The 21,166-nt window shown below is 40.6% G+C and overlaps 1 protein-coding gene and 1 pseudogene across 1 annotated transcript in view; one reads left to right on the forward strand and one right to left on the reverse strand.

Moving 5' to 3' along the window:
- SUMF1 (sulfatase modifying factor 1) overlaps positions 1–21,166 on the forward strand; it is a 90,989-nt gene that overhangs the window by 56,453 nt on the left and 13,370 nt on the right. The gene's annotated exons all lie outside the window — the stretch shown is intronic.
- LOC129521280 (histone deacetylase complex subunit SAP18-like) lies at positions 731–1,267 on the reverse strand (annotated as a pseudogene).

Raw genomic sequence — 21,166 nt, forward strand, 5'->3', positions numbered from 1 at the left:
GATCTATAATATCTTTCCCACTCTAACTTCCAGGTATATAGTTTCATTTGGGCAGCTTTTTTTTTTTTTTTCTGAGGGAAACAGTTCCGGTCTTTGATTTAGTCAAAGTAACTCAGATTAGAGCTCTGCCACTTAATATTGAAGGAATCTCTAAACGTGGAATAGCTTAACTTTCCTTATCTACAAATTGGTAATAATTATATTTATGAAATCAAATTTGATGATGTTGCATGTGAAAATATTTTACACCTTCAAAGTATTGTTGTTTACTATTTTTATTTAAATTATGTTTTGGTTACCTAATTTCTCTATTATATGGTTCTGTGAAGCCCAGTTGATGAGGAATGTTGGCTTCGGGAAACAGAGGAGAAGAAAGTAATCTTTATAATGAGTGTTTGATATTCCTCCTATCCTTACCTAATGTTGGCATATCACATAGTCATCCTTACAATGAAAAAAACTTGGTAGTTCTTCATAGTTCATTCAAGTCTGGTGGGAATAAAGTTTTCCAAAAAGTAATCCTTCTTTGAATGAATAACTGGCTGCTTGCCAGATTCTATTAGCCAGAGATTGAGTTTGTTTTGTTTTTTTCAGCATGGAATTTCATTGTTCAATTAGATCATATAGCTCTGGAGATTTTTGGAATTGTGTTCTGTTTTGCAAAACTGCTTTGTCATGGTATGGAATTGACCAGGGAGGCTGTAAGTCTTTTTTTTTTTTTTTTTTTTGAGGGAAGGAAAAAGAATGTATTTTACATAACTGATTGAAAAATAATTCAAGAAATAGTAAATAAAACTTAATATGGTCTCATGCACCCGGAAGGAGGTGGTGCCTGATTTGGAGGTGTGATTGCTATGTCCAGATAGCCTCCTATTTGGAACTTCTGTGACTGCAGGGTCATGGAGTCATCAGTCCCCTTCATCCCAGACATGGTGCTGCCAATCTCCTTTACTCGATAGCCAGGCCTTTTAGGATATGGAAAAACAATTGCAAAATTGAAATGTGTACCCTTCTTTCTAGCTTCTGGGTAGACTTCTTTTACTAAATAGTCAGTTCTTCAATGTTGCATCTATCCAAGTGTAGATCTGGAGCTCGTTGGACGGCACGTTTCCGTGGGAAAACTCGTCCATTCGGTGGTGGCAGCCGTTATTGGTGGTGAAAACACGCAGCAGCAGCAGCGGGCACGTTTTCTCCCGATCGGTTTCTCCGGCTCCTTCTTAATTTCCTCCTGGGTAACACGCGACTCCACCGCCATGTTCCTCCTACGGCCGGGAGGCTGTAAGTCTTGTCTGCAGTTTCTACTCTACTTGTTTTGAATGACATTCTGAGCCCTTGGCCATCACACACGGCACATGCCTTCCCTTTGACCTGAGATCCGTATGTAGAGTGTCCTGGCAGGTTCCAAACTTGTCAGTCCTGCTCAAATACTTCTTTTCCATTGGATGATTGCCCTTGGAACTTGGACTTAAATTACTTTTGTCCATCCTCTAAACTCCACACTTGATTGTTCCTTTTTTCCACTGATCCTTCTTCTGGCCTCTTGCCACTGCATGAATGAATGAATTTTGTGTAGCAAAAATGTTAGACTCCTGCTTTAGCCTGTCTCCTAGTTGTTCTCTGCCAATGGCGTGTGACTGTCCTTGTTTCAGCCTGGGAAAACTTGGTAAATAGCACATCATTGTTCTTAGTTGAGTCTGCAAGACCCAGTGACTGCCCCAACAACAGTTTAATTAATGCAGCAAGCAGTCATCAAGTAGCTAGGTTGTACTAGGAGGACCTAATGGAGGATTTGTACCTGCTCTAAGGACCTCATTCACATATTTTTAATGAGGATGTTTCAGGGGCATGAGTAAATCAATTTGAAAGAAAAATAACCTAGTGTTAAAAATGAAAAAAGCATTAAAGTGTTAATGAAGTTGAGTTAAACTTCATGATAAATTAATATCGTTTACATTGTTTTTTTAAACATTTTATTTATTTATTCATGGGAGGCACAGAGAGAGAGAGAGAGAGAGAGGCAGAGGCAGAGGCAGAGACAGAGACACAGGCAGAGGAAGAAGCAGGCTCCATGCAGAGAGCCTGATGTGGGACTCGATCCCAGGTCTCCAGGATCAGGCCCTGGGCTGAAGGCGGCGCTAAACCGCTGAGCCACCCAGGCTGCCCTATGGTTTACATTGTATTTAGTATGTGCCAAGAGGAAAGCAGGGTGATCAAAATATCACTATCTCAGGACTGTGTTTGGAAAAGAATTTTATCTTTTTCTTCCAAGTGGAAGGTGGAAATCATTCTGGAGGAAAAGCTAATGTTTATCCACTGCCACTTTTCTTTGTGGTTCTTGAGCAAGGTTGATCATCCAACGACAGCAACTAAACCACTGAGAAATAGAAATAAGCTTGAATGTATATGGTTGAGGTGTTTAGATCCCATAAACACATTTTCTTCAAACACATTATCTAAACACTTGCTTTTTGCTTGAAAAGAGTGAATGTTAATTCTAGTTGCTGTTTCAAAGATCGTAAAAATGCTGTTTGTTTCTACTTTACAATAAAATTACCTTTACAGCCTCATGTTACTATTGACTCTTCCTGAGCAAATAGAGCAGAACATTCAAATGTATTATGGCCTCCTCTCTCAGTTTGGAGGATCAGTGGATCTTAAAGGTGGGAAGTGAAAACCTCCAGCCTCTACCTCTGCAGAAATCCCTTCTTTGATACCCTGACAGCTATGGTCCTGCACCTGGGTCGTTGTTATCAGATGATCTCATTGTAGGGAGGTTCCTCTGGCCAACCAAATCTCTCCTGAAGCTTCTTCATCTCATTCTGCACTTAGTGAGAACACAGAACACTTCTTCTCTCTGTCTTGTACGTGAAAGCTTTCCAGATACCTGCAGATAGTCACAGCCTGTGCCCCTTCATCTTTCTCTTTCTAGATAAGTATCCCCAACCTTCTGGTGCACCTTGAATTACTTGGTTTCCAATCCAAGGCAACCCCAGTTACATTTCTCTAAATAACATGACTGGGGTTGGGGGAGGAGGGAAGTCCCTTTTTCTAAATGAGCACCCACAATCATATTCAGTATTCTAGATGTTCCTTGACCCATGCTAATAATACTGCAGTTATCCTTTTTCATCATTCTCTCTCATCAGATCTCAAATTGTGTCAGTAGTTAAGAGGTGAGCCAGTGGAATCCAATAGAACTGGGTTTGAATTTTGTTGTTTTGGTTCTGGCTAACCTGTTGTAAGACACTGGGCAAGTCCCTTAACTACTCTGGGACTCAGTTTGCTTCTTTCTTAAGTGGGGATGATGATTGTTACTTTAGAGACTTGTGAGGGAGGGTGAGAATGTTTGTGTCACCCAGCGCGATATTTGCAATAGCAAGTATGTGGCAGCTTCGGTTTCAATCATTATTAGTACTAGAGCAGTGTCATCGAGAGTCCTCCTACTTTTATTATGAGCAGTGTGGCAGCAACAGGAAGAGCAGCACCTCACTGTTGGCCCACTAGTAAGCTTGTAGCCAAATAAAACTTCCCCTCTCCCCCCTATATATATATTGATTTTAGGCTATGTCTCTTCAGATATTGTTGCCATACAGCTATTTTTTTATGTAAGTTTCTTTAAAGTAGTTTGAAGGGAAACTTTTTTGAATTTTTTTCTATGTCTACAGCTGCATTTTGATACTTAGTGCAGAGTCTCTCATTTTTCTCCATCAGTTCAGTTTTCCATGGGTTTCCACCTTGAGAGACAGGCTGTGGAGATCATTGTGACTGTCAGCACTGTCATTTAAGGTAGTAGCTTTCCCTTCCAGCAGATGGATTTGGCTGTGCTTTTGTCATTGGTACACTGTGAAGGGGGGCTCAGTCCACATTTAGTGAGCACTTACTGTGTTCTGGGGCTATCTTGGGAATATAAAGATGCTGGAGACAGGCCTGGTGGTTAAGAAGCCTTTAGGATGGGTAGTGATCAGTTAAATCAGCAGGCCATATGGTAAGAATTGTTGCTGATGTGCTAGAAGTGGAAGCCTCGATTCTCTGCTGGTGGGAGCTGTGAGGGCATCGCTGAGGAGGTGCCATTTTTCATGGATGGCAGTGGTTGGTGAAGTCACTTTGCTAGGTCCTTGACATCCAAACATAGGAAAGACAGTGTGCAGCCCTTTGAGGAAGTCATGGTAAGCAGAGAAGGGATTTTGCCTCTTCTCTTTCATTGCTTTCGTTTCCTTGAAGTAAGTACCCCCCACTGGTACCCTGAGCCACAGATGCCCTGCACTCACCCTTCTCCGTGCTCAGAGTGAAGGTAAAAATAGTGAGGTGTGTGTGTGTGTGTGTGTGCATATGTGTGTGCCTGTGTTTGTGTATGCTTGTTTTTTTTTAGTTTTGCTAACGTATATTTTTCCCATCCTTATGGGAGCTTGAGAGCCATTTAAAGGATTCCTATTAGATAACCAGTTAGGGGCCTTGGAGAGTGACTTGTAAATTGCCTTTCTTAGCTTGGTATGCTCGGTAAAAGGGCTTTTATGAGCTATCTTTTTCACAGTGTATGACCCTCCTGGGAGGGGAAAGCCATGGGCTCTAAGATTGGGAAGGCAGAAGGTCAACATAATGGATTCGGGTTATAACAGAGGTGTTAAATGAAAGAGGGAAGAGTTTGCTAATGTGATTATTTGCCATCTCAGTCAGGTTCTTCCTGCTGCACTGAATAGCAGAACCATTGTTGATGATGAAAGCAGAGGTCGATAGCCTGGGTTTCCATCTGAGGTTTAACTTGAAAATGTCATGGGGCCTTAGGTGAGTCATCCTGCCCTTGTCTGGCTTATTGCTTCATCTATACATTTTGCTAGGGATGTATCAAGTGATTCCTAGGGCACAATAAATTTGGGCCACTGCCCCAGCATCTGGTGCTGGCTTAGAGTGTAGGCAATGATGGATGGAGCAGCTGGCAGTAATGTGGTTAAGAGGACTGGTTTAAAAATGATCAGCCCTTGGTTCACATCCTAGTCTGCCACTTGATGGCATGGTGGCTTTGTGGGAAGACGACATCTTTGGACTCTGTTTCCTCATCTACAAAATGAAAGTAATAACCACATTTTAGGACATTGGGTTTTTCTGAGGATTAAAAAGAGATTAGAGCAGTTAGCACTTCGCCCACCACATAGTCATTACTCTAGAGCCACTTATTGTTTTCCAGGTACCTCTCAGTTGGAACATTTCCTTTTTAAAAATCCTTTCCCAGCATTTCCTCTTGTTTTCCATTGGACCAGATTGAATTCTTTTTTCTTTCCTTTATTTAATAAACATTGAATGAACACGTGCTGTGTGCTAGGGAAAGGCATATACATCATAGCCCTTGCCTACAGAGAGTTTGAATTTCAAAATCCCCAATTATGATCCCTTACTTCTATGGCAATAGGATGTTTTTGCTCCACTAATATTTGGGACGTCAGAACCAAAGCCCAGGTTTCTGGCTTCCTCTCAAAAGTTGTTTATTCTTTCCATGTGCCTCTGTTTATCTGGAAAGGGCCAAGAAGAGACGTGCATAGTAGGACTTGCAGAGGCTTCCTTATTTATTTGGGTCCAAAGCTGAAAGACCTGGTCTGAGCAGCTTTTCTGGTCAGAGGGGTACTCACAAAATTCTAGGTGGAAGTAGGCCTACATAATGGGTCATTTGCAGAGGTTTCAGCCTATTTTGTTGTGCTCTAAGGTACAAATTGACAGCCAGAAGCTTAGACACTGCCTCCAGGACCAGACCCTCTCAACCAGGCATGGTGTCCTGTCTTCCACTCTATGGGCTTCCCATCCCGTCTTCTGCATACTTAGGCTCCCCTGGACAGTTTTCTTCATGGTCTTATAATGCATCTCCCAATATTCTCCCCAGTATCTTATCCCCTAACTTTTGCTTAACATTTTCAGTCAGGGTCTCTATCTCATCATGCTTGGCAATCAACAAAAGCTAACTTAACATATGTGTATTTCCCAGCACACCGAATAATTTCAATCTTATAGTTTTTTTTTCTGAGCCACCGTAGCTGTGAATAGTGCTTCTGAATTGGCTCTTTGACATGAAGTGTAATCAGCTTTTGTAACTTTTTTTTTCTCTTTTTTTTTTTTTGGGGTTTTGGGGGAGGAGGGCTGTTTCTGATCTTTCTTTTGAGGTGAGGTTTTCCTTCTAGTCATTTTGCTCAGTGCAGAGTGGCCAAAATAGTTGTATTGGAACACGGGGGGTAACATGGTCCCTCTAGCTGGTCTTTTGGGGGAGGGGCTGTTGCGCTGATTCTAGGTGTCTTAGCACTTGGGGGAGTGCCTGCCCCTGCCTGCTGCAGGGCTCAGTGGGGGGTAGTTTCCCCGTGAGGTCTCAGGAGAACAGTTGCAGTTGCTATGGCAATCTGGAAGCCTGGATCAGCCTCCGCAGGAATTACGGGTCGGGGCTCTCGGCTCTCCGTCCGCAGGGCCTGGAGGTGGGGCGGGCCGCTGATTAGCTCAGTCGGGGCAGGAGGCGTCCTTGCTGTCCTGGGCCCTCCGGGCTCGGCTGTCCGGGGGGAGGGGATCTGGGCTGTGTCCCGGAGCCCTGTGCTCCGAGGCCTGTGTTGTAGGAATTCGCGCTCCCGCCCGCAGCTCCTTCTGGAGCCGACTCCAGCCCCTCCGAGCTGCTCCGGTCCGGTACAGGTCCCTCCGTGCGCGCGCTGCAGCCTTAGGGGCTCGGGAGCATCTCCTGCGCTCGCAGGTGTTCTGTTAGTGTCCCAGGGAGCCGAGGGCATCCGCTTCCGGGGTCGTGCTCCAACTCCTGCGACGCTTTACGCCCGCCGGGAAGGTTGGTGACTTTCCTGACTCCTCGGGACGGGCTCTCTGTCCTGGGACACTCGCCCGGCCTCAGCCGGCTCTGCGGGGCCACTCCCTCGTTAGTCCTTTTGTTCCTTATTTCTTTTTCCCCGTTCTTCTACCTTGATAGAAGCGCGAATTTCTCACTGTGCATTCCAGCTTGTCTTCTTTACATTCAGGCGAATGTAAATTATTCAGGATGGTATGAAGGTTATTTAGGTAATAGGAGGGACAGGTGATTTGGGGACCCTTGCTTTCCGCATCTTGCCCCTCCCCCCTCTTTATAGTTTTTATACACAGCAGTCCATAAACCATTTTCCCATGGCACTTCTCAATAAGAGGTGGAATTGTTCCCACTTGTTTAGGAAAAAGAGTGAGGTCATCAACTTGAAGACAGTCATCCAAGCCCTTTCCCATATTAACTTTCTAGATTATTAGTGTAAAGTATGTTTTGGGTTCCAAAAGAAGAGATAGGCCTCAGACTCAGCATCCAGGTGTGATCATCTGCTTTTACCGTAGGCTGCCCAGAGGTATTGTGAGGAGTCAAGTCAAAGTGCTTATTCTTTACATTTATAGGGCTTCCCTCCCCCTGAAAACCTCACAGTGCTTTTTCTCACAGTCTCTCTCCCTGTATTTTTCATACCCTCAAAATATTCCTGCTTGTGCAAAAGGAAGCATGTGGTCTTAGACTCATTTCTTATGATAATTCTTGGAGTAGAGGGAGGTGTTGACTTTGTCCCAGATTTTGAATTTGATGTTCAGAGTCAAGATTAAATCCCAGGTCTTCTGATCTTGAGACTTGTACAAGGTTTACCAGGCTCCAGATGTTATTTGAAAAACAAAACACGAAAGGCTACTTACTTCCTTGTAGTATTTTATCACAAATTGCCTACTTTAAGTCAGGAATTTCAGGAAGTGTTATAAATATGGAAGATAATTTAGGAGATGTGAATTGCTGTGTCATGCAGTGGCTTCTTCCAAAAGCAAGGGAGAGGCAGGGACTTATGCCTCTCATTCCTTCTATCTTGAGATTTTAAATCAGCTTCTTATCCTTATCTTCCTAGTCTGTTATTTCCACTAAATTATTTTTAAAAATTATTGAGTTGGAAGATAAGCTTTTGTACCTAACATTTGACTTGTTAATTAATTGTAAAAGTAATATAGTGTCATTTTCCATTTCTATAGCCTTACCTTTCGTGACTCCCTATGCCATAGTGTGACTCATTTGTTCTTTCCCTAAGGATCTGGAAATAAAACCATGTTATTGAGAAGAGAAAAATAGAACAGTTAAATCATCTTTTTTTGCCAGGTTATTCTGGGATTTTTTTTCATGTGGATATGTAGACACATTTATAATATAGGCATATACATATCCACATGTGTGATTTCTATATATGTATATACTTTTATTCATTCAGGAAAATTTATTGGCAGCCCACTCTATGCCAGACTCATGTGCTGGGTTCTCGGAATCCAACAGACACAATTCCCTTGCCCTCATGGAGCTTACAGATTTAAGGAATCAAGCAAACTCATCTAATTACATATACATGCATATGTACTTAATTGTATGTATGGAAGAAATATAATATGTTAAAAAGCATGCATTTTTGGAGTTGGACCTTGTTTCCTAGCTTTAGCCTGCTACATTAAGTCACTTAAACTCTCACTCTGCTTCTTCATTGGTGTAGTTACTGAGAGGTTTTAGTAAGATAATGCAAAGAAAAATTTTAATGTAGTGGCTGATATGCATTAAGTATTTGATGAATCTAATTATGACCACTATGTTTCATGTGTAATGACAAGTTAAATACAGCAAGTTAGCAAGCTGTGAACTGATACCTCACTCTGAAGTCAAATCCATGGAAGACATTTGTTCTGGACCTTTATAGGGAAGTGATAAGGAGGTAAGCCATCTCGTAGTGTGCAGTTATAAATAACACTTCTTTCTGTGGACAGTCTCTAGTTTCTACCCACTAAAGGAAACACACATTACTTCTAATGAAGCAACAGAACGTATGGAATTGGGCTCTTACCACTTGTCCACTTTCTAAAGGTTGAAAATAAAATTGTGGAAGTCTTTAAGTATTCTTTGAAAATAATGTTTATCTATAAATACCATTTGGCAAAGATTATTGCTTATACTCTCTTCATAACTTAGTAATGAGTTGTCATTGATGAACACAGAAGGTTGTGAGAGTAAGAAAATGTGATAAATGAAATCTTTAGGAAGGCTACACTTTATTTTTCTCACTTCAAGCAGTGCTTAGAGCTGTATCTGACTTTGCAAGTAGGACTGAACAGTTTTATACGATCATTATGAGAGATGAAAGTTAATTGGGTCTGGAGCCAGCCTTTCAGCAGATATAATCTGTACCCTGTGATGTTGGTGGTTTAGGTAGTTCACCCAGAAGTTACCTTCCTTTAGGATGATACTGTGCATTGTTTAGGATGAGGTGTACTTTAGAACTAAGCCATTAGATAGACCATGAATGTCCTATTAGCATATTATGCCTTCTGAAATTAAAAAAAAACAGCTGCATATTCCATATAGCAGATGATGAAAAAGTTAGTTCTTTGTTGCAGAGTTTCAGTGGGCTACTTACTTTCTCTTAATAGTTGCTGCTTCCATATTTACATTGACTGGTTTCCATCCTAGATATTTCATGGTCTTTAACAATGGTGTTAAAATTTGCCATTTATTTTCATAATTATTGTAGTCCATGCCTCTCAGCAGCTCATAAATACCCACCATTGATAGGTCAGAGTATAAACCATTTTCTTAGTACCTTGCTGCTCTTTCCTCTTTCTCTCACTTTCTCTCCTTTCTGCCGGGAAGTTGGATTGAGTGGCTCTAATAGTTGAGGCCTTGGCCACCTCACACCTATCAGGATGGCTACTATTTAAAAAACAGAAAATAAGAAGTGATGATAAGGAGATGGAGACATTGGAACTCAGCTCCCAACTATTCCTGGGACTTGCTGTGGAAAACAGCATTGGTTTCTTCAAAATAGTGAAAATAGAATTATATGATCCAGCAGTTCCACTTTTGGATATATTTCCTAAAGAATTGAAAGCAGAATCTTGAAGAGATATTTGTACACCCATTTTCATAGCAGCATTATTTGTCATAGCCAACAGGAAGAACCAACCCCGGGTCCACTGATGGATGAATGGTTAATGAAAATATGGTACAAACATGTACCATGTGTTTACATGTAGCAATGAAATATTGTTTGTCCATAAAAAGGAAGAAAATTCTGACACAGGCTAGCACATGGATGAACCTTGAAGACATTGTGCTAAGAAAAATATGCCAGTGACAAAAAGATAAATACTGTACGAGTCTGCTTAAATGAGGTACGTAGAACAGTCAGATTCATAGAAACAGAAAGAATGGTGGTTGTGCATTTAGCTCTTATGGTTGCCAAGGGATAATGGGGACTTGGTGTTTAATGGGTTGAGTTTCAGTTTTGCAAGATGAAAAGAGTGCTGGATTTGGGTGGTAGTGATGGTTGCACAACAGTTTGTACTTAATGCCACTGAACAGTATGTAGCTGACACTTAAACAACATGAGGGTTATTAAACAACATGAGGGTTAGGGGCACTGACCACCCAGCTAATCGAATATCCACATACAACTTTTGAGTCCTCCATTAGGGAACTATTGATGGCCTGCTATTGACCGAAAGCCTTACTGATAACATAACCAATCAATTAACACACATTTTCTATGTGATATATAGTATGTATTTGCACTAGAAGCCCTAAATATATATATATTTTTTTTCTTTTTTTTTTTTAAGATTTTATGTACTTATTCATGAGTGACACAGAGAGAGAGAGAGGCAGAGACACAGGCAGAGGGAGAAGCAGGCTCCATACAGGGAGCCTGACGTGGGACTCAATCCTAGGTCTCCAAGATCAGGCCCTGGGCTGAAGGTGGCACTAAACTGCTGAGCCACCTGGGCTGCCCAGTTTACTATATTTTTACAATAAAATAAACTAGAGAAAAGGCAATGTTAATAAGTCAGAGAAAATACATTTATAGGACTACAGTGTGTTTTTTTGAAAAAAAAATCTGCATATGAGTGGATCTGTACAGTTCAAGCCCATGTTGATTGAAAGATCAACTTGTACTTAAAGATGAATGAAATGGTATGTTTTATGTTATGTGTATTTCACTACAATTAAAAAAAAAAAAAGCTCAAGTCCTTGCACAAGGCACCTGAAAGATGCTTGTGTTGCTTACCTCTCATCTTGGCAAGAATTAGTAGAAAGGATCCCTGGAGGAAGTAAAGTGATTTGGGATGGAGAAACTTTAAGGTGGAAGGGTCTGGGGATATATCCATCAGGCTGTGTTGAATAGTGGTGAAGAAAGGACTTCGTAGGGCTTCTAGTGCAAAACCTGCATTTCATAAGTGAGGACACTCAGGCCAAGAATAAGGTGACAGAGCACAGACTGGCTTTCCTGCCTTCTTTGCCTATATGGTGGCTCCCTGGTGATGCCTCTTGCCATGGCTCATCCTGTGGGATCTCTGCAGTTTTCTTATTGGTACTTTCTGCATATAATCTGTCATAAACCCAGTGCTTTCTCCCCCCCCCAGAGTTAGCCTCAGACATTACAGACCAAAGGCCCAGTCCCACAAGTCTGCTCTTACTCCAGATGCCAGCTGCAAATGAGGTCATCACACTAGCCACACTTCTGCCCAGCAGACTACAGACTTGGGGGTTCTCATGACCTCCTCCTCAGGCTTGGTAATTTCCTAGACCAATTCACAGTACTCAAGAAGTTACTTTACTTAGGATTACTGATTAATTATAAAGGGTACAAGGTAGAAATAGCCAAATAGAAGAAATGCTTAGGGAAAGGTGTGGAGGAGTGGTACAAAGCTTTTATGCCCTTTCTAGGCCTGCCAGATTCCCAGCACATCACCAACTTGGTAGCTCTTTGAACCCTGTTGTTTAGAAGTTTTTATGGATGTTTAATTAAGGATGACTGATCAAATCATTGGCCATTGGTAATGGAACCCAGTGTCCTCCCTAGAGGTCAAGGGTGGGCCTGAAAGTTCCAACCCCTCTAAAAACGGCTTGGTGTTTCTGGCAACCAGGCCCCCTCCTGAAGGTAGCTACACCCAACCCCTGTCCCTAATGAAACATCTCATTATCTTACAAAAGAAAGACAGTCATCACTTAGGAAATTCCAAGGGTTTTAGGAGCCATTTGCCAGGAACTAGGGACAAAGACCAAATGTCTATTTTTTATTATACCACAGAAAGGGATATATAGAAGATGAGAGATAGTGATGGTGGGTGGAGGGAGAGCATGATCTTTCAGCCCATCTGGTGAAGTGCCATCTGACAGAGACACTAAATGGAGCATTGAAGCAAACCTTGCAGTTGTCTGAGGGAAGATGCAGGAAGAACTGTAAATGTAAAAGGACAGTAGTCCTGAGGGATTGAAGAAGAGGGATATGAAACATGCCAGTATCATGTTGCCATAAAAAGCATGTCCACAAGTGGTCTTGTATCTTCACAAAAACACTTTCTACGTGTCTACCCAATATTGTGGTTCCTTGAAGTTTCATGGTGCCTATCATTTTTTTTAGTAATGAAAGGAAAATGTTGAACTCCCTATTTATCACCTTGTTTCCGGGACATGATTTTTCCTTGGAAGTTTTTGAAAACCACCCCAGACTTTACACAACAGGCTTATGAAATGGAACAGTTGCTTCTGTTACTTCTGGTATAAGGTTAAGACCCCCAAGCACAGTGTGGTCTGGGCCAGGGAAACCACCAAAGGCATCTGTGGTATCGGTCTAAGTGTACATGTGTAAGTGGTAGGTGTTGCTGCTTTAAACGTGGATTTGTTCCTGAGCGAAATGAACTGATACTATATGCTGAGAGAAGTAATTAAGAGAAGAACGTCTAAGAAGGAACATGTTTCAGCAGCATATCAAAGAGCAAATGAATGTCTTTATTTTTTTTTATTTTTTTAAATTTATTTATTTATGATAGTCACAGAGAGAGAGAGAGAGAGAGAGAGAGAGGGGTAGAGACACAGGCAGAGGGAGAAGCAGGCTCCATGCACTGGGAGCCGGACGTGGGACTCGATCCCTGGTCTCCAGGATCGCACCCTGGGCCAAAGGCAGGCACCAAACCGCTGCGCCACCCAAGGATCCCGAATGTCTTTATTTTTAAAAAAAATATGAACTCTAGACTCATCATTCTCCTTGGGTTTTAGTCTTTTTTTTTTTTTTGCCACAAACTTGTGAAATACAGAGAGGTTCATGTGTGTGCTTCAAACTGAACTGTGGAATGATTTATTAAAAAAAAAAAAAAACAGATACCGTATCAGCTCAGAAGGGCACATGGCAGGGGTTGAGTATGAGCCTACAGCCAGATGACCTGGACTTGAACTAGATATGTGACCTTGGACAGGCTGCTTAACCTTTCTGTCCCTTAAGTCTTGATTTGTAAAATGAAGCTAATGATTGAGTGTCTGAACATTTTTCGTTTTTGGCTGTGCCTGGCACAATTGTTAATAGCTCTCCCCTTTAGTTCCCCAAAGTATCTTTATTGGACAATAAATTATTTGGTGGCCCTACCAATAATGGAACCTATATCAAAAGATCATTTTGAAGATTACAAACATTAAAAACAATCCCTGCTTAGAATATGTTTTCAGTAAGTACTAGTTGCTATTAGTAGCTGCTATAACTAGAATCAGTGTTTTAAATATCCAGTAAGCAAGAAGCAAGAATTGTTACTGTGGACCTTGGGCCATGAAATGACATTTTTTATTGGAAAATGGAGAAGTCACCACAATGTGAGCAAATTTAATACAATTTTGAAAATTCTCTTCCGTTGAAAGCTAGCGTGGGTGAAACAAGCAGCATGGAAGAAATGGCTGTTTTCATTCATTTCACTAACAGGGTAATCACCACCCAGGGCATGCTGGTTTTACAGACAAAATACTATAGGGGTTGTTAATTTGGTTTTGTGTTTAATGTGCTGTTCTATCCAATCTAATCCCTAGTTTTTTTCTTTGACCTTTCTTTGGGCATCATGACTTTCTTCTCATGTAATGTGTAAAGCTAATTGCAGTTCCTTCTTCATAGGTCCTTGTGCTAGGGCATAAAGAAATTATACCTAACTGAAAAAGCTTTATTTGAAGTAATGGTCATCTACTTACTCTTAAAATCCTTTGACATGTTTGGCGTTGGATAAAAAGAGTGAGTTATTAGGATTTGACTTTTCTTTATATGTGCATTTCTGGTGGAGTTGCTGCTGAGCTTGGAAGACAGTCAAGCTGGACAGGCAGAGAAGTGAGTAGACCCCCGCTCCTGGCCCCGTCACTTGCTGGCTGTGGGACCTTGGCCACTCCACTTATTTCATCTCTCTGAATTTCAGTATTTCTCATGTTTAAAATGGGGATAATGACACTTGGTGCTTCCTAAGGTTCTGGTGAGGCTCAAATGAGATTGCGAGTTAGCAAACAGTGGCCGAGAGTTCCTTTCTTTAAAAACTGGTTGAGGTGACTGAGATGCCTTTTAGAAGATACATGAGCGGAGGCTTGAAGAAAAAGTAGATAAAAATGTTGCTCCTGTTTGTGTTTCTGAGATGCGTGTTGAAGCAGCACTTCTTATTTATCCAGGTGCTCCTTCAGCATGCAGGAGGTACTGTGGATGGGTGACTGGATGATTTGTCTTTTATCCTAAACTTCAGGCTGCTGGAACCCTATCTGTGGGAGCCTGTGTGATCTGACAGCTTGAAGGCTCAACTGGAAATCAAGTGTGCAAGAGTGCCTTAGCTTTCAGCCAACCAGGGAAAAGAGAACTTAGCTCTCAAAGGAACATGCCCACTTCTCAGGGTTATAGAGTGGAGAATAAAATCTGCCCGTTTGAACTCCACTTTCCCCTGCACTCAGATTTCTGAGGAAGTCTGGGACTCCCAGCTGTCTGGGGCTCTGGAAGATGTAGTATTTTTCTTCTTTTAGTTTATCCTGGTTTACGATTTTCTTTCCTTTAACTTAAAAATTATTATAGAAAATTTCAAATATGCAGAAGTCAAGAGAATACATTATACCCCCATATGTCCTGCCTACCTAGTTTTCATAATCATCAACTCATGTACAATATTGTTTCATCTGTGTTTCCACCCACTAATCCTTGCTCCTCTCCTCCCCTGGATTATTTGAATAAGTCTCACACTTTATATTTTATTAAAAATACTATTTTGTTTGTTTTTATTTTTAAAGAAGAGCATTACTATAGTATAATTGGCATAAACTGCACAAAACTAAAGTGTACTAGTTGATAAGTTTATATCTCAGTGTGTATGTGTGTGTGTGTGTATATATATATATATATATACACACACACACACAGATCAAAAAATATACACAGACACACATCCATGAAAGCACCACAGTCTAGATACTGAACATATCCATCACCCAAAAGTTTCCTTGTATCCCCCATAATCCCTTCATGCTGCCCCTCTCTGCCTTCCATACCCAAGCAATTATCTGCTTTCTGTTACAGTATATTAGTTTGTAGTTTTTAGAGTCTTAGATGAATGGGATCATAAAGTACATACTCCTTTTGGGGGGAGGGGTCCAGTTTCTTTCATTGTGACATAGTCTTTTATCTCTTCTACCAATATTACTGTGCTCTACTAGGTACTAGGTACCACATAGGAAACTGCAAGACCCTTTAGGAGGCCATGGTAGTGGTTCAGTTTTCTCCTCAGGTATTTTTAGTATCATTTGGACCAGGCAAGGGGAGAGAAAGTAAGCAGGGACAAATCATGTTTTTTAAAAGCTTTTAAAAGCTTCTTGAGGTGAAGTTCACTCCACTCTTTCTGTGGCTCCTAGAGTGTTTTTGTATACTGGTTTTACCATTGAAAATGTTCATGTTCTGCTAATTCTGATGCTGTGGTGACAACTTCTGTATGAAGTGATGAGCTATGTGAATTTCATTGTAAAGTGCGATAGTCTGTCTTCCTTCTACAGGTTGATTAACATGTCAGCTATTTTATTAGAACTTGGACTCCCTTTGGAGGTTTGGCCTTTGAAAAGTTGGGTCAAGTGATTTCTTAGATTTTGGAATTTTAGAAATTACAGCCACTTGGATTATAAAGTTTATGGGTAGCTTTGGGAAACCTGAGTTAGTTAAGAACTAATACTATATAATAGTAACAGCAACTGTTTACTACTTACTAAGGGATTTATATGCCTTATCTTATTTAATCCCCACTCAGTCCAATGAAATAGATACTATTATCATTTCTATCATCTCCATTTTCCTGGGGAAGAACCTGGAATGTAGATGGGTTGCCTAACTGGACCTAGACTAATCTCACTGTCAATGTCAGAGCTGTGACGTAGACCCAGGCAGGTAGTCTGACTGTAGAGCTCATGTTGGATGGATCTTGGTGGATCTTGCAAGATAACTAGAAGTTTAATGGATAGTGGGGACTGCATATTAGGCAAAAAGAATCTAGTGTCATTTCAGGGGACATGAGAAACTCATTTCACTCAGCACAATACCCTCCAGTTCCATCCACGTTTATGTATATGGTAAATATTCATCCTTTCTGATGGCTGAATAATATTCCACTGTGTGTGTGTGTGTGTGTGTGTGTGTGTGTATATAATCACATCTTCTTAAACTGAAGTCTTTCCAAACCTGCCCATACTCTGACAATAATTGAAAGGCTAATAGTCATCTAGTATCTGAATACCATTGGAGTGGTACCTCACTCATTTGGTTCCTGAAAGGATGATGGTTGTAAAAAGGGAAGTTTTTACAGAAGTGAATAGGTGGTTAAGCCTTTTTCAGAAGCTAATAACTTATTTCCTGCTTTGAAAAATGTATTGTGCTATTTAGAAGTAAAAATGGATTATAATGAGGAGATGGTGAATGCAAAATAAAAGGTGTTTTTAGGCTTTAATAAACAGTGTTATCTCTGAGTGTCGGTGAAACAGAACCAATACATGCCAGGTCATTTTAATTTAACAAAATTTAAATTTAATTTAACAAAAATTTAACAAAATTTAAATTTTGTTGTACTAAATGTTTCTTTTTCTTTTTTCATTAAAAAATGAATAAGTAGTTTGTGAATGTGAATTTCAGAAGGTCCACAGCTTTTATCCTTGTGTACCAAGCCCTTCTTTCCTCCTCAGGAAACGTTAATAGTTCTTTAATGACTCTCTCTTTATAAAGGGAGTCTGTGCATACATTAGCATATATGAATATATGTTATGTTTTTAGGATTTTGTTACGGAGATTATAATAAGTAAGAGTAGAGAGTATGTACCAGTAACTCAGCTTTAGCAACTATTAACACTTGCCAGTCATGGTTCAATCAGATATGGAGCAACTAGCACATGTGCATACATGAGGAAATAATCTAAATATCTACTTTTCACCTAAAAAATAATAAACATGCAAATTAACAAGTGTGACCCATACTAAGGAAAACAATTAGTTAAGTAGAAACTGACCCTGAATAGGCCCACATGTTGGATTTAACAAAGACTTCAAAGCAGCTATTATATTTAAAGAATTAAAGGAAAATATATTCAAAGATATAGTAGAGAATATGACGTGCATCAACAGAGAATTACAATAGACAAATGAAAATGTTAGGAAAGAGTCAAGTGAAATTTCTAAAAATGAAAAATACAATAACTAAGCTAAGATTTTCCTAGAGTAACTCTGCAGCAGATTATAAATAGAGGAAGGAATCAGTGAACTCAGAGATAAATCAAGAGGAATTTTCCAAGCCAAAGAAGGAGGGGGAGGGGAGAAAGACTGGAGACAAATTAATAGAGCACTGTGTTCCAACATAATTCTAACACCTGTATAATAGGATTCCCAGATGGAGAGGAGGAAGAAAGAAGGACAAAACTTTTTTTGTTGTTGTTTAAGTTGGCCATGCCCAGCACGGATCCCAGTATGGGTCTTGAACTCATGACCCTGAGAGCAAGACCTGAGCTGAGATCAAAAGTTGGATACTTAGAGGTGCTTGGGTGGCTCAGTTAGTTAAGTGTCTGCCTTTGGCTCAGGTCATGATCCCAGGGTCCTGGGAGTGAGCCCCACATCAAGCTCCCTGCTGAGCAGGGAGCCTGCTTTACTCTCTTCCCAGCTCACACTTTCTCTTGCTATCTTTCTCTCAAATAAAATTCGCGAGAAATTTATTTATTTATAAATAAATAAAATCTGTAAACACACACACACACACACACACACACACACACACACACGATGCTTGGGTGGCTCAGCGGTTGGGCATCTGCCTTCAGCTTAGGGCTTGATCCTAGAGTCCCTGGATTGAGCCCTACATTGGGCTCCCTGCATGGAGCCTGCTTCTCTCTCTACCTAGGTCTCTGCCTCTCTTTCTGTGTGTCTCTCATGAATAGATAAATAAATCTTTAAAAACATACACACACACAAAGTTTAAAAAAAAAGTTGGACACTTAACCAACTGAGTCACCCAGGCACCCCAAGGGACAAAACATTTTTGAAGAAATTATTTAAATACCAAATTTGATGAAAATTATCTACAGAGATCCAAAAAGTTCAAATAACTTCAATTATGATAGACACAAAGAATAATATACCTAAATAATTCATAGTCACACAACTGAAAAACAGAGAACATCTTGAAAGGAACAAGAGAAAAACACCTTATCACATACAGGCAACAATGATACAATTAATGCCTGATTTCTCATCAGAAACAATGGAAGCCAGAAGATGGTGGACTGATATATTCAAAGTGCTGAAAATAACCATCAACTAAGAATTCTATGTCCAACAAAACTGCCCTTTAAAAATGAAGATGAGGTTTTCTGGTTCTGGGAAAGTGGAGTAGATATACATTTTCCCTGTTCCTCCCGCTGAATATGGTTAAAACTCAGCATACTACATACAAAAGAAATGTAAGAAAGGTCAAAAGATGGAAGAGTAACTACAGACCTTGGGACCTTAGGAATGAAATGATGGTGAGTTACATGGATTTTCTTATTGACCCATATATCCCAGACTTGGAGCTGAAGAAGCCACCAACCTACAAATGCTAACAGATACAAAGTCCCAAGAAAAGTCTACCCTCTCAAGCTAAAGGAACAAATAGGAGGGGCTAGTCTAGCCATACAGAAATCTTTTGGTAACCACTCTGCTTCATCCAAACACTACAGAAAAAGTGTGTCCTCATCCAAGCTTGCAAAAGCCAGGTGGGAAACCTAGGTTTGCACCCTCATGAGGCTGTGTTTGAGATGCCATGACACCCTTACTGGGGTGGTATTAGAGAAGGTAAGGTAGGGAGCCAGGCCTTTCATCATTGCCAAGCAGTAATGACAGCACCCTCACTGTGGTGTGAGCAGAGACTGTGTGGGGAGCCAAAGCTCTCACCTCCATGCAGCAGCAAATAACAAGAGCCCCTCCTGAGGTGTTAGTGGAAGCTGAGTGGGGAACCTGGATTTCTACTTTCACCTGATGGTAAGAGGATGGCTCCCTCCCTTCCCCTGCCAGCATGGGTCACAGAAAGCCAGCCAAAACAGGATGTTTAAATGAGATCCAGAGTCCTGTAACATAATAATGTATTCAGATTTCAATTGAATCATCACTTACCATACCAAGAACCTGGAAATTACCAAACAAAATGAAACAATGGATGCTAACACTGAGATGACAGAGATGTTAGAATTGTCCAACAAAGGTTTTAATGCAGTCTTGATAAAGATTGTCCAGTGAACAATGAACAATTATGAACATGTTTGGAACAAATGAAAAAAGATGGAAAATTTCAGAAAAGAAATAGTTATAAATGAGAACCAAATGCTTGATTCCCTGTTAGTAGTGGTGCTTTTTTGACTCTGACAACTTTTCTTTACTCAGCAGAGTCAAAAAATTGATGAAAAATTGTCAAATTCTCTGTCCTTTCTGTTGCTTTCCTTGTCATCGTGTTGGGTATGCAAAGGAGGGGAAGGGTAGTGTCTCTCTTGATGACACAAAAATGCCATTGTTAATGCTCCTATGAAATACACCCTGGCAGCTTTGAGCAGGTTGGCCACCCTCCTTCCTGCAAGGTTATTTCTCATTCAACAAACCAGTCTTATTGTTAAGGGTTCTCTGGTATCTTCTGTGGGTTTTTCATTGTTTAAGACTTTTATGCCTTCCCAGGTGTTTTAAATGAGGGTATCTTTCTCTGCACAAATACTCGGAGCATTGCTTCTTTATTGCTTTTCCCAAGAACTTTAGCTGCATCTTGGCCTTTTGAGATTATTGGGGCAGACATTTAGAAGCTTGCAGGGTTTTTTTGTTTTGTTTTGTTTTTTTGCTGTTCCTTGCAATCATCCAAGCATTAGAGACGTTAATATTTTGGTATCTGGGAGTGGAGCAGCTATGGGTAGTAGTACCTTCAGAGATAACATTCACCTGGGTCCTTGTCTGTTTCTGGGTGGAGTCCTTGTGCTCACTGTGGCTTTTTACTTAGATTCTTAATACAGGTGGTAGAGGTGTGGAACACTGCAGCCTCTGTTCTTGTGAGCACAATAGGCAGAAAGATGAGGCATTCGGCACCACCACTGGTAGCTTCCTAAGTGGTTTTAACCTGCACTAACAAACTTGATCATGAGAGACAATTTTAATTTTGATGTATTGATCCTTTCCTTGATAAATAGAAATTAGGACATTTCCCTTCTGTATTAGTTTCCTAGGGCTGCCACAGCAAATCACCACAGACTTGTTTGTTGAAACAACAGACATTTGTTCTTTTATTCTCACAATTCTGGAATCAAGGTTCTGGCAAGGCTGTCCTTCCGCTGGAGTCTTTAGGGGCGAATCCTTCCTTGACTTTTCCTAGCTTCTGGCAGGTCCTGGGGATCCCCCGCTTGTAGCTGCATCATGCCAGGCTCTGCCTCCATTTTCACATGGCCTCCGTGGGTGTCTCTCTGTGTCCTCTTCTGTTATAGGGACACCAGCCATTGCATAATACTGTATGACCTCATCTTAACAAATTACAAAAATTACAAATCTTCAAAGTCCCTATTTCTATATAAGTTCACATTCTGAGGCTTTACGTGAATGTGAATTTTGGGGGGACCCTATTAAAATTGATACATGCTCCTAGTAATTTTTCTGTGTTTCAGCAGGGTAGGGGGTGGTTTGTTTGTGTTTGCAAAGTGGTAAACATTTCAAACAGCTGTAGCTCATTCTTTGTCATGTTTTCTGGCAAAAAATAGTTGTATTTATAAGAATCATCTGAGCAGTCACCTAAATCAAGGACAGTATTAACTACTGTGGTTGTGTCAGTACACGATGACTCTCATTAGTGTTTGTGTCAC

The sequence above is a fragment of the Nyctereutes procyonoides genome, unplaced genomic scaffold, assembly GCF_905146905.1.
Source record: "Nyctereutes procyonoides isolate TBG_1078 unplaced genomic scaffold, NYPRO_anot_genome, whole genome shotgun sequence".
Classification (NCBI taxonomy): domain Eukaryota; kingdom Metazoa; phylum Chordata; class Mammalia; order Carnivora; family Canidae; genus Nyctereutes; species Nyctereutes procyonoides.